At 35.9% G+C, this 16,275-nt stretch overlaps 1 protein-coding gene across 1 annotated transcript in view; it reads right to left on the minus strand.

Annotated features, from left to right (window-relative positions):
• LOC133527548 (uncharacterized) overlaps positions 1-16,275 on the minus strand; it is a 47,037-nt gene that overhangs the window by 17,942 nt on the left and 12,820 nt on the right. The window lies entirely within an intron of this gene.

A 16,275-nucleotide genomic window follows, 5' to 3' on the forward strand; every position in this document is an offset into this window, starting at 1 on the left:
AACCCCGAAATCTCAAAAGTTGTCTGTTTCACACATTTTCGCTGTCTGATCTTGACATTTTCTAAGGTTGAGTAAATTTCTTTTCGCTATTTTGGGATTCGTCCCATTGTAAAAGTTGCTCAATCAATATGGTCTATATATTCAGCCCATAAATTATTGCAGGTGACTAAAAACGCCCTGTGTTTATATTGGAACTTCTTAAATGACGGCATGGAATTGAAAAGGCTAATTTACATGAAGTATGAAAATCTGCCGATATTTTCTTGCTTTATGAGCCAAAAAAAAATGACGTTTCGCACAACGTCCTCTAGGCTAATGCGTCTAAATATAGGTACTTGCTTGATGTTCGTTTGGACATACATGAAGTATTATTAATTATTTAATTGTTTTATTATTTAGGCGAATAAATCCAAGTGAGTTGCGCTCTTGGAAGTTATAAACTGCATTATTTTACTGATTATATAATCCAATGCCACCAATTGTCGTTATGGTCAATGTAATGTAGTTCGACGTGTACTTAGTTTGCCTTGCATACGCAAAACTTTTCACAAGAGGAGTAATATATTATTATAGTTAGCGTGAGCCAGTTCATACCTAAACTGAGCCCCATTTATTTTACATTAAATCTTTTTGATACCTCAGTCATATACTTATGTAAAATAATATACTGCTTGCACTTGGCGGGCCATAACTCTGTAACTTAAATTCAGAAATATTTCGAAAACTCATTACCTTTCGCTGCCTTAACTTGCCTTTAATTATGATTGTATAATATATGTATGTATGTATTTATTATATTAGTATGTAGGTATATATTATATTGTTTGCGTCTTCATTTTGTTGAATTATATGTATACGGCACTACCCGTTCAAAGTTGTAAGTTCATATTTTCCTGCTACCCAAAGGTTGTCTGGAAGAGATCGCTTCTTAGCGATAAGACCGCCTCCTGTCTATTTTTAATTGTATGCTACGCAATCAAAAATATTTACTTAAATTATTTAAAATAAAGATTTATTCTATAGTTTCTTAGGTGTTCGTTAAATTAAAATTTGCTATTTAGCCACCGGTCTTAAGTGTTTTTAGTTAGTGTTTGTCTAAGATAATCTAAAGTTAATGAAATGCCAATGACAACGCGAGATCATGAAAAACAAAACACTAAAATCTTATACCAAACACAACATAATACCAATTAGGTATGACCACTACTTAACAATTAATTCTTGTCGAGATATAAATAAATATAAATATGTAGCGATATAGTGATATTAAATTACAGAGACGCAAGACGCAAAGACGCAATTACAGAGTCAGAGACAACTAAATTTCTTGGACTCATACTTGACAGCAATTGTAATTGGCAATGTCATATAACCGAACTATGCTCCAAACTTTCAAAGTTTGTCTTTCCAATACGTAGGCTGATACATAATGCATCGGAAAAAGCGGGACTAATGTCATATTTTGGTTACGTTCAGTCTAGCATCACGTACGGTATAATTTTTTGGGGAAACTTGACCGACTGGCTAAAAGTTTTTAAGATGCAGAAACGATGTGTAAGAGCGCTCTGTGGGGCATCTCAAAGAGACTCCTGTAAACCTCTTTTTCTTAAATATAAGATTTTACCACTACCTTGTTTATATATCAAGGAAGTTGCTATGTTTGTAAAAAATAACCTTAATTTATATCAAAGGAACGATAGATTCCACCGTAACTTGAGAAACGAGTACAAACTCGTAAATACGCATCAAACTAAATCGACGTTTTACAAAAATTGCATTTTCTCCATGGCAATCAAGATTTATAACAATATTCCGGATGTATTTAAGAACCTTGACAGTACTAGATTTAAAAAGGCACTTAATGAATGGCTATTAAGCAAAATGTTTTATTCTCCACTTGACTTTATAAATAACAATGGCAAATTATAAAATATTAATGTAATAATAATAATGATTAACTTGACTTATACAGATGTAGCGTAATGACATAAAGTTGGGGACCTTATTGTATAAAACACTGCGTTATTATGTTGTATGTAAATAATGTAAATAACTTGACTGCATGTTGTGCATGACATTCAATATTGTACACCATAAATGTGGTAGACTACGGACAAGGACATATTACCATTAACATCTTTTATATTTTTATCTGTGGTCTGACAATAAATAATTTCTATTTCTATTTCTATTAAAACAGCATGTGGGCATACAAGGGTATTTCTGCCGAAGCGTAGAAAAAACAGTCGTAAACGCTGATCTTGCATTGAATTTTGCTTACACTAATATTAGTGTAACTAGTAGTAAGTACGATCAAGATGCTCAGAAGTGAGTTCGAATGCCACTTAGTATTCCGAAGAGACCACAGTATATAGAGTTATGAATAGGTCAGGGTAAAAGTAAAAGAGAAAGACTTAATTAGAGTGATAGAGAAAAATGCCCGCAATTGACGAACTTCGATTTTCGCGGTTATTTTTCTTCAATTTTTTTATGTGTTATAATCTGTGCTTAACCGCCATACGATATAGTATTTTATACAATCGTGATATAATAGAGAGCTTTACAGTCGAATACCGTGTTTAGCCAACTCAGCAAGCTTCGCCTTCGTAAGCAGCAAGTAAGGTACGAGATTGAAAAACTTGATTATATCACTATTGTATACAATACTTTTTCTACGAGTCATCTAAAACATTACTTTTTTTACTATAAAACCTAAATAATTAATGAAAATTGGTAAACGCGCGACTCTTCAATAGGAGCGCGGCGGCACGTGATTGGTATTTTTTTTACAGTTGACAGCGTATCGAAATGAATCTTAGAGTTGAGTGGGAGCATGGAAAGTACGCAATTATAGTTTGGTATACGAAATATTAACTCAACCATTACAGAACGAGTAGAAAAAATAAATAATGGTACCTACAGGCATCCTTTCAGTAATGAAAGGAGGTGATCTAGCGCAATGTTTTATGGTGGTTCTGTGTGAACATAACAACAATGACCATTGTCGATTGCTAATTATCGAGATCGTATTGTAGGTCGTACATTACGTGTTGCATATGGCGTTGTTATGAAATCATGTTTTCGACAGTAGCGCCAGATGCTAAGCGTTCACCAGATAATCTGTATACCAGCCATGAAATATACACTGTCGGGTTTTACCATCCCACGGTGTATACCTATGTATAGACGAAACTCTCAATACATTTTTTATTTCGAAAAAACGGTTCACATACTGACACACCTTTCACTAAAATTTATCCCTTCTCTATTAAAATACCCCGCCCGCAGCTTTGAATATAGACCAATACACTTCCCATTATTAATAAAAGTTGTGATTAGTCAATAAAAGTTTTGATTGATAAAATAAAATTTTGCATGTCAACCTTCTAGCATTCCAAATAGTCCAATAGTAGACGTTGTCAACGTGCGCGCTATAGAGTTGAGTCGTTCGCGGGCCGCGACACAGTTCCCGTGGGGTCATTTTTAGGGTTCCGTACTACTTATTAGAAGATCGTTTAAGAAAAACATTCATATATTTCTAGCTTTATTAGGTATTATTAATCTTTTCCTTTATTTTTCTTTTAGCTTGTTTATAACATGAGTAAGAAATGAAAAGTAAAACACAAAAACACGGACAAAAACATATTATAAAAACCTAAACTAGGTTGCCGCCGGAGGCAGGGCAGGGCCCAAGCTGCCAGTGGTCAGGTCCGCAGCGAGAGGAGCCGCCTTCTGCATCTGACCCTTGATCCAACCACCTAGCGGGAGCCTTTCAAGGTATTGGTCGAGACTTCGCTATGACACCGTTCGCCGAAATGACTATCGGTATAATGATCGCCGAATCAACATTCCACATGGCGTGTCTCGTGAGCCAAGTCTAGGTACTTACTGGACTTGCCATTCTCGGCTTTCACGAGATTCTCAGGATGGGTGATATCGACGAGCACAGCCCGGCATTGCGATCGATCTGCCAGGACGATGTCAGGCTTATTGGCTACAATATAATATAATATTATCATTCGGATGTCGCTTGATTTCAGGATTGCTGGCATTTTCAATATTTGTATGCTGGGCGTTGTTTAGTTAATTTGTGTATTTTTATAGGCCATTTTAGTGTCCCACTGCTGGGCAAAGGCTTCTCCTCGTTTCCTCCACTCGACCCAGTTATTTGTATTTTCCCACCAATTCGAGCAGAATGCGTCCAAATTGTCCCACCATCTCCTTCTTAATAGATGGTGGGACAATTTAGATATAAATCTATCTATAATCTATAGATCTAAAAATCGGGAAATCGTGTTTGAGGGAACGTATCGATTACTTTTTTATTTGTACCAACGTACAAAATTTTAAAATTGAAGAACATGATATCAGAGCTCCCGGGCACGCAATTCCATCTTGTCACGCTGCGCTCAGAGAGAGTGAAAGAAGAACACAAGAAATTTATTTGTGTCATATTTATAGTTACGACTATCTCAACCCCCAACAAACAGGCTTCAGTTCTCGTTCCTTCGCCTTCCATATTCATTATAATATAAAGTATGTACAGAGGGGGGACGGGACGATGGATCTTCCAAAGAATTAAAGAATTTTGCGCCTTTGTTACTGAATTGTTGGTTTGATAGGCACATAAATAATTCAAGGTCAAGCTAGTGTAATTCAACTGGCAGTGAAATAGATAACGCATTTCTTTATATATATCGTGAGAGTTCTCGTCACGCGCGAGAAATTAGGAAATGTTTCATTTTACGATAGAACACGTAGCTAGCGACCTCATAAACTATCACACTGTACTTATATGTTATCTTTTCTATAATTTTATAAACTAAAGAGGAATAAAAGCGGATTACATTTTAAGGAAAATTCCATACAAAGATAACCGTGTCACTGCCTTGTAGGTACATTAATACAATAAAGCTTATTTCACGGAAAAGTTTTAAGTTTCTTTGTTCATTTCTATTATTTTATTTAGATTTGATGTTAATCCTTCTATTGAAGCTCTCCAAACATTGTTAAACACAGGAACATGTAACTAGTAGTTTCCTATTTTGTTATATCAAAAATATCTCAGGTAATTTTGCGATACATTACTAAAAGCTTGGTATCGTACTTAAATATTTAATATCGGGGCACTTTATATACCACTTTGGCATGATTGTTAGAGATTACTTTGTTGTAAGTCTAGTAACTTTATTTACTACTTGTTTACTTTGGGATTGTCGTTAGACGCGAATACACGGCAGCAATGTGAAAAAGGTGTAAAAATCAGTGTCATATTAATAAAATAGGTACAATTGTTTATTTAAATATGAACCTACTTTATTAGAACGTTATTTTATCACGATTATTTCTCCGACAAGTCTGTACTTCAGCTAATACCCATCGAACACGCTTATTTTTGACTGCCATCCAACGAGTAGGTTTGGTAAAACATGAACATGAATTATACATCTAAAGAAAGATTAAAGTCACAGCTTTTGTTTTATGTAAAATTCAAGAAAGATTCAGATAAAAAGAAAATCATCAGTAAAAATCTTTGTGACAGTACTTATGCCTTGACTAAGTATAGAGTAAATGAATTCAGTTGATCGACCAAATAGCGGTACCAATGTAATGAAAATCGCATGGAAGCTTAAATTGTCTAAATGGAGTTTTTAATAAAACTTATACAAGTATATTTCAGCTTAATGGCTGTAATGGTTGCACATCAGGGGTCCATTCCTCGAACGGTATTAGTCCACGAACTGTCAAGTCGTATGGGTCCGTTCGAGAAATGGGTCTCAGAAGTATGAAATCTTACAAATTTTATAAGTATTTCAAACACTACAAAGAAGAATACAAATTAATCCATATGATATCAAACCTGATTATACCAGACCAGAATGGCAGACGGACAGAACAGGTCAAATAGAAACAAAGGTCTAATGTGTTATCACATACAAGTAATATCGCTATAGACAATAAACTATGTTTGTTTATTACTATCCATTTCTAGTGTAAGTAAACTAATGTTGTTGCCATGCTTATCTCAAGTCGAATTCCATAACGTCAGATGTGAATCAAATGAATGTTCGACCAACTTGTTCACTTCTCCAGAATACAAGGAACACAGACAGGCCTTGTTTAATATACTTAAATACTTAGAATGGTTTCTCTGGGACTCATAGTTCATAAATAATTTCGGTTCGGTTTTATAAAAGGCCCAACTTCTATAGGTAGACCGCTTAAATGAGTCTTCGCCCGCGCGGTACAGGGGCGCGGGGGTAAGACGACAAAGGGGATCGAGAGAGATGCGGGCGGCAGGCGCATTTTTGCCGTAGCTCAGTTTGCTAGCCACGCGGTTAGCAGTCACTCGTGTTAATAAGTTCTGGGCGCTTGGTGAAATATACACATGAGATTACATTCTCAAGATGCCTCGACTTATCTTTGGACAGAAACTTAATAGTCAAACCAAGCAAATGGCCTTTAATGTGTACACATATTTTAGAAAGAAGAAATTGGACCCGAATTCTATTGAGTATCAACAATTGATTATAAATCTGCAGGACGATTCTGATGATGACGATAACTCCGAAAGTGAAGAATCAAGTTCAAGTGATATTGATATGGACATAAGTGATTGATTTATAATTTATAAATCACTTTCGAGTCGTTATCATCAGTATCGTACTTACATATTATTATAAATTATTATAATCATAATTTGCATTGAATAAAAGTACAAAAGTTAATTAAGTTTGTTGTTTTATAAACTTTCAATAAAATTAACGTCATATTTTTCCCATTAAAAAAACACCAACTATTAACCGCTATAACGTCACATAACTCAAAACCTGTCCAGTGCGCATTTCACCTCTTGTGTATCACACTAGGCGCGCCTGCCGCCCGCTCCTCTCTCGATCCCCTTTGTCGCCTTACCCCCGCGCCTCTGTACCGCGCGGGCGAAGACTCATTTAAACGGTCTACCTATAGGTAAAATGTTCAAAAAAGTTAAGTTTTAATTAACTTTTCAAATTAAGATATATTTAGGCACATTTCGTCAAAATAAAGAAATGCACGTAGCGTATTTTAATTAAGTAAATTAATATTTACAGAAAATTTGAGACCATTATATTAATATAATTTTTATTTTGACATTCAGGTCTACTTAAGCGCAGCCGTACTATTTTGCAATTGAGAACCGGCCGATTACTTATTGTTTAAAGCAATTTGAAAAGTTAATTATGTCATTACACACATCGGCTTTCTTATATAGTCACAATATCGCCTCGTGTGTGATTACCAACTTAGCACACTTGTATCATAATGTACTATTATAGTACATATGGTGCTACTTTACCGCACTAGTGCGATAATTAGCACATTAAGTGGCTATGTCGAAAATTTAAAAGGCCATATATACCTATTGTAAGACGTTGTCTGATACATTTTTTTTAGTCTACGTCGGCGGCAAACAAGCATACGGCCCGCCTGATGGTAAGCAGTCTCCGTAGCCTATGTACGCCTGCAACTCCAGAGGAATCACATGCGCGTTGCCAGCCCTAACAACCCTCCCTCCCCTCGTTGAGCTCTGGAAACCTTACTCACAGGCAGGAACACAACACTATGAGTAGGGTCTAGTGTTATTTGGCTGCGGTTTTCTGTAAGGTAATTGTACGAATAGGTAATTCGAAACTGTTGTCGATTTAAAATAACAATAGGTCCATGGGGCCCTAGCTTTGCAGATCCTTGATACAATGCCTCAAGGGCCTAGCTTACTTTATTCAATCTGAATCCCTTAGTTTTCTAATGTTTTTTGTAGCTTATCATATTAACAGCAACGGCTGTAAGCAATATAGTATACCAAATTTACTTCAAAATTCACTGTCTTCGAAATATTTGGCATCAGAGTTGAACAATTTTAAGCCAAAAAACTGGTTTACTGGCCAAAACTTTTGTGATACTTAGTTTAAAATTAAAATCTCTGACCAGTTTTTAGAGACGTCAAAGTCGAACCCGTAATGTGTAGACTTCGTACATGTAAAATCCTTCACAGCAATGTAATAACGAAAAAAGTGTTTTTATAGTAATTGTTTAAAAAAATATAAAATAATCATTTCTTTCAAAATCCGGCAGACCAGAATGGAGATAAAAGATTGAAGAACCGATAGCCGTTTGTCTTATAATTCTATCTATAGTGCAAATGTAGGAGTAACGACTCAAAACTAGTCAAAAATCAATGAAATCCGCACGGAGCCTCTTAAGCTAGTTATAGTAATCCTCTGTATATATCCATTATGTATACCTATTGTTATTGTAAATATTATATTTATCTCCTATTCGCAATATATTAACCCCACTAAAAACGACAATCTACTAAGAATGTCGCAGTTCTAAGACAAAACATATTTACATAAGGAAAAATACAAGCAACACCACAAAGATAATTGGTACTGATACTTTCTTAATTGTTGAACTTGTGAACCTTAATTGTAGTACTGAACTATAGGTAAGTGGTTTTACGGTACCTATAGGCACAGAAGTTGTTATCTATTGTTCATAATATTAATAAATTTTGTTTTTAAATCTGTGTTAATCTCGGTATGTTAATCTCGGTCGCATCTCCAGCTACGCTTTGGAGTCAACTTTGTTATTAATGTTATATAACCACTGCAAATAAGTTGATTCATGGTTATTACACAAATAAGTGTCGCGGCAAAACGTAGCAATAATGATTAGTACGTATACGTAATTAGGTATTACGGAAAATACGACATTTCTTACGTAACATTATGCATTTTATGCGAATTCTTATTTTATATTTTGCCTGATTTTTCTCATTTTAAAAGTTTATTTACAACAACATTATACATTTTGGATAAAATACAGTGGTGTTACTATAACTAGATCTAAAATAGGCCCTTGGGGCATTGTACCAAGGATGCTGGCGACATTTCCTCGTTGTATCGCAATGCCCAATAACCTTGTGGGAGGAAGCCGCCAGCTCTTCGGTCACCAGTTACGTTAACCAGACGCTTCGCGATTTCTGCAAAAAAACTTGTGCACGCTGGGACCCAATAGACCTAATTTCAACGCCAAATGTTAAAAAATCGGCCAAGAGCATATCGGGCCATGCTCAAAGTAGGGTTCCATAGTTACTCTTCCGTCACAATAAGCTAAACTGGAACTTAAAGTATAATAGATTATTAACCAAGGGATGAACTGTGGATAGTACGTCTTTTTACTATGAAGGGGAAACTTTTTGCGATAACTAAAAAACCAGCTAAACTTTACTGATCATGTCCGCTATAGTTTTCATTTAATGTCTTTCTTAAGCTCTACTTCCACAATTTTTTTCATATTTTTTGACCTATAGTTCAAAAGTTAGAGGGGGGGGGGGGACACATTTTTTTTTTATTCGGAGCGATTATCTCCGAATATATTCACTTTACGAAAAAAATGTTTGTTGAAGACCCCTATTAGTTTTGAAAGGCCTTTCAAACGATATCCCACACTGTAGGGATGAAGCAAAAAAAAATTTTCATCCCCACTGTACGTTTTATTACATTTGATTTTATTCTACGACTTTGTCGGCTTTATTGATTTATATATCCATGCCAAATTTCAGCTTTCTAGCACTAACGACCACGGAGCAAAGCCTCGGACAGACAGACAGACAGACGGACATGGCGAAACTATAAGGGTTCCTACTTCCTAGTTGACTACGGAACCCTAAAAATGGTAGTCTCTACCAAGGCTCTTATATTTATTTCGTTTTCGACGAAATTTCGGCGCTTTCCGCCGCTCCGCCCGCTTTTACATTGGTCTGTTGGAGGTGGGACTTCTTATTTCAAAATACGAAGTTAAATATAATGATACAATTTATTAATTTTTTAAGAAAACTGCTTTCCGATAAAATGTTCTGCGATTATTTTAAAATGTACCACGGTTGGTTATTTAAAATAAATGAAGTCCTTCGCAACCAACGCTAAGAGCTTTTCAATGCAAAATCATTTACAGTAACTCATAAATAAAACCTTTTATTTAAAAGTATTTTTGTGAAAGTTGTTCTTTTGTGCACCCGTTACACGTTGACATAAGTAGTTAATTGACACCTCGTGAACCTTAATACAAAGACATAAGATCTACAAATGGTCCGTGAACGGTTTTGCTATGGGTTTATATTTAAGAAGCATAATGCTGATTTTACATGGGGGCCGGACAGTGAGGCAGAATAAAAGGCAGAGTAGTTAGGAAAACACTGCGAGCGCCGACGAAGGAAGCGTCCATAATTTGCTCGTATCATTTGTGAATATTTTAAATGTGATATAGAGCGCTGATGATGTCCTCAGCCATAGACAAATAAGTAAGCATAGAGTGCTCACTCCATACATCAGTTTTCTTACCAAAACGCTTATTATTTTCATAGTCGATATCTAGCGTCAAGTACCAGTACTGCCACTTGATAATAGATGTCGCGACGAACGAAAAATCTACAATTTTCAGCTAACATTATTACCGGATTAACTGGAACTCTATTTTCAACCCCTTCTGCTTGTAATGTTGAATGTAAATTGTGAAGCAACATACTTTTCGTCAGTCGCGACACCCGTGATATCTAGCGTCAAGTGGCGGTACTGATAAATTCGCTAGATGTCGATTACAAAAATAATAAGCGTTTTAGTAAGATAACTGATGTATGGAGTGAGAACTCTATGTTAAAGTACTTATTTCTCTATGCTCCTACTATAATTTTCTTAGCACACAAACTGTATACATTTTCTCAGCAACCACAATCTCCTGCCCCCGTGTGAACCAGCTTTGGACAACTGCTTGTCTGCCTGGACAGTTTATATTATGAAACGATACCATTTTTTTGTATTACTATTAAGTATTAAAAGTTTATTTTATCAAGTTACAGTCACACATATTTGCAACCTAGTTACTAAGCTACATCGAGTCCTCGATGCGATTTTATAAAATCCTAAACCATGCTCATTATTTTATGTTTAAGATTTTTTACAATTACGAAAAAACTCGTCATATGAACTTGTGCTCTCTAGCAGGGATCGGAAACCGGTATTTTTTGTATGGGAACGAAAACGGTATTTTTTCGTTCTTTGTTAATTACTTCATTCCTAATCGGGCAATCTAATAATACGAAGTCGTTATCTAAAAACACAATTGAGTCCTACATATTGAGTATAAAATAAACCGAAATATATGGTTATTTCGATGTTTTTGCAAAAAACCGGTTCCGATCCCTGCTTTCTAGTGCCTTAAATCTAGATTCTTTACTTTCTATCTGAATAAGCACAACAAAGTTTCAATAACATAATTAACAGTTCACACTTAGACTTAACCTCTAAGAGGTGAAAATTATGTTTAGCGCCTATAGTTCGTGTCATCCACGATGACACGCAGATTTCTTAAATCTAACTTTTAATAACATGACAATACGAGTCCAGGCTCGCGTCTTCGTGAATGAGACGATCTAAAACATTGTAATTAGTGTTACATAAACTAACTTAAACTAATTTGTTTGAAATGGGTGCTTTGCTTTGATGTTAAGCTTCTTAGTCAATTTCTAAGACGCACAGGTAATTACATGCATATAATACTAATGAAATTACCTTACATTGGAAAAAAATGTCACCCGACCCACCTTGAATTTATAGCATGTACGAATTACACATTTTTATATTCCGTAGCTCTGTTGGTAGATATGAACAATTATTAGAACAAACCATCGTATTTTCTCGGAAACGCTCGTATTTGTCATGCTACTTCAATCAACCTCAGTACTTTTTGTACTGAGACTGTCTGATTGTCAGCGCATTTAAAAGTGCAAGAAAATGCTTAGGTTTCGTAATCCGCCAGTCAAAATCTTTCAATGCTCAGAGTCAGAGTGCGCTTAGAATGCTGTACAACGCGTATGTACGCAGCTGATTTGAGAACAGTACACACTTATGTTGGAGAGGGTCCAAAAATCATTCATCTGTCATCTATACAATAAACTTTATGGTTACTATCCTCACATGTGGCCTTGTCTGTATATTCTCGGAATGGTTAACTACACCACTCTTGAGACCAGAAGAAATGTGGCATCACTAGTAAGATATTTTTATCTCCTGATCCGTGACCAAATACATAACCCTCAGTTGCTAGCATTTGTTCCGCTTCGAGTACCTGGGCTATAACCGCGAAAATCGAAGTTCGTCAATTGCGGGGATTTTCCTCTGTCACTCTAATTACGTCTTAGTGAGAGTAAAAGAGAAAGATCCCCGCAATTTGCGAATTTCGGTTTTCGCGGTAGACCCCCTGTCCACAGCAGTATCCAACTGCGCCCTCGTCGCCGCGCGCTTTTCGCAGTGCCGGCGGCGTGAACCCGGGCATTATCACACTCACCGCCAGGGATCGGAACCGGTTTTTTGGAAAATCTTTGAAATAAACATATATTTCGGTTTATTTTATACTCTAAATATAGGACTCAGTTGTGTTTTTAGATAACGACTTCGTAATATTAGATTGCTCAATTAGAAAGGGAATAATTAACAAAGAACGAAAAAATACCGTTTTCGTTCCCATACAAAAAATACCGGTTTCCGATCCCTGCTCACCGCTGCACCGCGCATTGTCTCTCCTGAATGATATATTGGACAGCGACAGCAAACTAGACATATTCCAATGCACTGAAGCTAGTTTTTTGGCAGTTAGTAGCCGATACCTAGAGTCAATAACGACGCCAAGCTCAATCAATGTATAGTTAGCACTTTACTGTTAGTCTCAATGCTTATATAATGTCACTCCTTTTAACATGTGTAGCTTGACTGTAAGTGTTAATTTAAGGTTAAATAAAATAAAATAAAATGACATAGCATAACACGTTCGTGCATTTCCGTGAAAATACGATGGTAAAGGATTATTCACTGCATCTGTAGCAGCGATTGGATCGGTGTTCCGAAAGGTCGCTAGTTCGAGCGTTATCGGAGGCGGTGAGTTTTTCAATTTTCTTAAAATAAAATAAAATAGTAGGTATCGCTCGCAGACGTTTCTGCTAGATAAAAATTAGTTCATGTAAGAATGATTATATTAATAAAATAATAATTGTTGTTGTATCGAACCGTAGGCTTAGTGCATTGCAACAGTAGGTTAGAAACACGAGATACTGTCGCGGTGCACTCGTGCTAAGCCTGCCAAAAAAATACTGGTGCGCTTAAGATAGCCCTGACCGAAATTACGGGTTATAGGTTAAAATTAGGAAAAACACTACGTGACAAGATTAATATTTAAACTAGTAACCCAATTACGTGTTATCAACATCAACAGTATCAAAACTTCTTTCGGGTCAATGTGCTCATTGTGTGATAGCTCATTCATTTTCTGAAAGACGCGCAGAAATATCTTACGTTGATAATATCCGCACAGCCACTACAACATCGTTCCAGACGCCGCGTACCGTAACCAAAGGATTTATATGGCCATTTTGGGAAAAGCTCGCAATATCTACTAACAGTTCTGGGCTCTTTTTACTCAGAATTACAATCAGAAATTATTTGATTTAAACAATTGTCCGAAAATTATTGTCATATTTGTGACGTATTTTGAAATACATTTTTTAAACCGTCACAAGACTACTAAGACTCCACATCAATTTTGGATAAAAAGATGGGGACACATTTTTTGTTGGAAACATAATTTAGTTGTTAGGTTTTCGAAAAAAACATCTACATGTTTACTGAAACGACCATTGCAGGCCTGGAAGCCCGCACGCATTTAGTGATAAAATTATTACTTTTTCATATTGTTTTAATTTTCGTAGATAGGTACAAATATATACTGCATTAAAATATATATTCTAGAGATAGCTAAACAGGTAAGGCTTAACTTTGAATAGTTTCAAACCAACGCCGCGGAATCCAAATATAACTTCAGGCACCGTCCGTGACGAACTTCGTCCACCCCGCACACGGCTAGCTAAGTCTAAAAAATGTCTGCCCACAATCGGCCCAAAAATTTACAACCGACTAGACATACATAGAAACTGCAAATAGCAATAATTCATTCGTACTTAAACTAAAGATATACCTAGTCTCTGCTGCCTACTATTCGTTGAATTAATTCTTCTTATAGAAATGGCAAATGAGTCCTGCATGATAGGTTAACAATAGTCATGTAATGTTGACATTATGTTAATACGACCTTATTAAAATGAACAACGTATTGTAATTTAAATACATAAAATTTATTATTATAGAATGGTAATGTACTTATGTATTGTAATAAATATGACGTGTAATAATTGTAATTTTATGAATAAATAATTGAATCGAATTGTTAACATTGTCAAAAGAAGAGGAATAGGACATTAATTAGTCGAAATCTGAGTATTAATTTAGAACTGCTTGCCTCGTGTTCGTATACTTACGAACAGAATATTTTCGTTATTCTTCGGCTTCAAGGGCTATATATTATTCCTTTTACCTTCAATGCTTAGTTTAGCTCTAAAATTAATCATAATGACCATGATTATTCGGTTGACAAATGACATTCCGTCATCTAATTATAAGATTTTTTTGTAAAACGGTGAAAGGGATTGCGCTTAAGGACTGAAATTAGCTATGGTATTTTTATACCAGTATTCAATTTAAGAGAATTCGACATTATTGCTAGGTACTACCAAAATAAACAGCAGTCTACCTATTTCGTTGAGCACTAAAAGTAAATTTTTGATGATCTGGAAAATACTCGTTAATTACCAAATTTAATATTACAATATTAAATTTGGTAACTAAAGTTGCGATTCGATTGCATGCAAGTTTGCACAAGCGGTACTTATTTTTATAGTGGCTTATTTGCTATGGCTTGCATGAAATACTCTTAAAAAGCAATGACATATCATATATTATAATTATAATACAATTTATAACAATAGACTGTTGTGCAGTTGTTATGTTAAAGTTGGTACTCAAAATTGTTGACTCCTTGCTACCTACTCATAATTTTAATGTAATGTAAAAATTAACCCTCTTATTCATGCGCTACAAGCGTTAATTAGCTAATAATTGTTCGTTTTAATCTGTCATTTGGACACAAATGTATTTGTAAGAAAGGAATAAAAATATACGATGGTATTCAGCCTATATACGTCCCACTGTTGGGCGCAGGCGTCTCATGCGCGAGAGGGCTTGTGCTATTTAGTCCCCACGCTGGCCCAAAGCGGGTTTGCGACTTATATACCTTTACATATACCTTTGAATTTCTTGTCTAAGGTTTCCTCACGATGTTTTTCTTCGCCGAAAAACTAGTGTTCAATATCAAATGATAGTCCGTACATAAGTTCCAAAAATCTCATTGGTACGAGCCAATATTTCGACGGATATTATTCGGACGTCTTTTCCACTAGGCCACCTCCGCTTAAGAAAGGGATAAAACATGAATTAACTAATTGAGGCTTGCAGTGCGTGTATGGGGTTAATACATTCACTTTCAACGTTTTCATAGCGTTTTCACGCTTTATAGAGGAAATCAACTACAAACATAGAACCCGTCGAGCGCGTTCCCGACACTCATTGTGTCTGTTGGTTAGGTTAGTACAGTCAGCATCAAAAGTAGCGGATGAAACAAGGTTTCAAAAGTATCTACCATTCTGTAACAGCTTAACAAAATGAGGTGATTCAATATGTAGAACAATTAAGACTGTAAAAGATATACTTTTGAATATAAATTTTAGATATTTATCTGTATTTGGAAAAGTTATCCGCAATATCAGATATTTTTGGCGCGTTGTTTCATCCGCTACTATTGATGCTGACTGTACCTAATATTATGAATAATTAGGATCGTAGGTATATGTCAGTGTCAAAAGTGACGTTTTTGTTTGAAGAAAAGTATTAAAAGTGACATTTCTTCAACCAAAAGCGTCACTTTTGACAGTGACAGATCAGTATCATATTGGAAATAGATCGAATAACAAATATTTGAATACGTCTGTATGCGTAACGTAACGACAGATAGTCGTGCGTCGTGGCCTCAGGCGATAGTTTAGCTGTGTGAGGCAGAAAGTTCCTGGAGAAACGCACAGCTAAGGACTGCCAACCAACTAAGTGATGAGGATGGAAATGTTGTCGCGTAGGGCGATGGCGAAAAGAAGCGGCAGGGATTATTCCGAACAATTCCTCGGAGCACTCCCCGTTATACATGCGATAGAAAATGCAGGGCGGGGCCACATCTCTACGCAGCGCCAAGGAGTCAAGCCGGTCCGAAATACTCTGGCAGTCGACAATTCGAGTCCGCTTA

The sequence above is a fragment of the Cydia pomonella genome, chromosome 18 (genome assembly GCF_033807575.1).
Source record: "Cydia pomonella isolate Wapato2018A chromosome 18, ilCydPomo1, whole genome shotgun sequence".
NCBI lineage: Eukaryota > Metazoa > Arthropoda > Insecta > Lepidoptera > Tortricidae > Cydia > Cydia pomonella.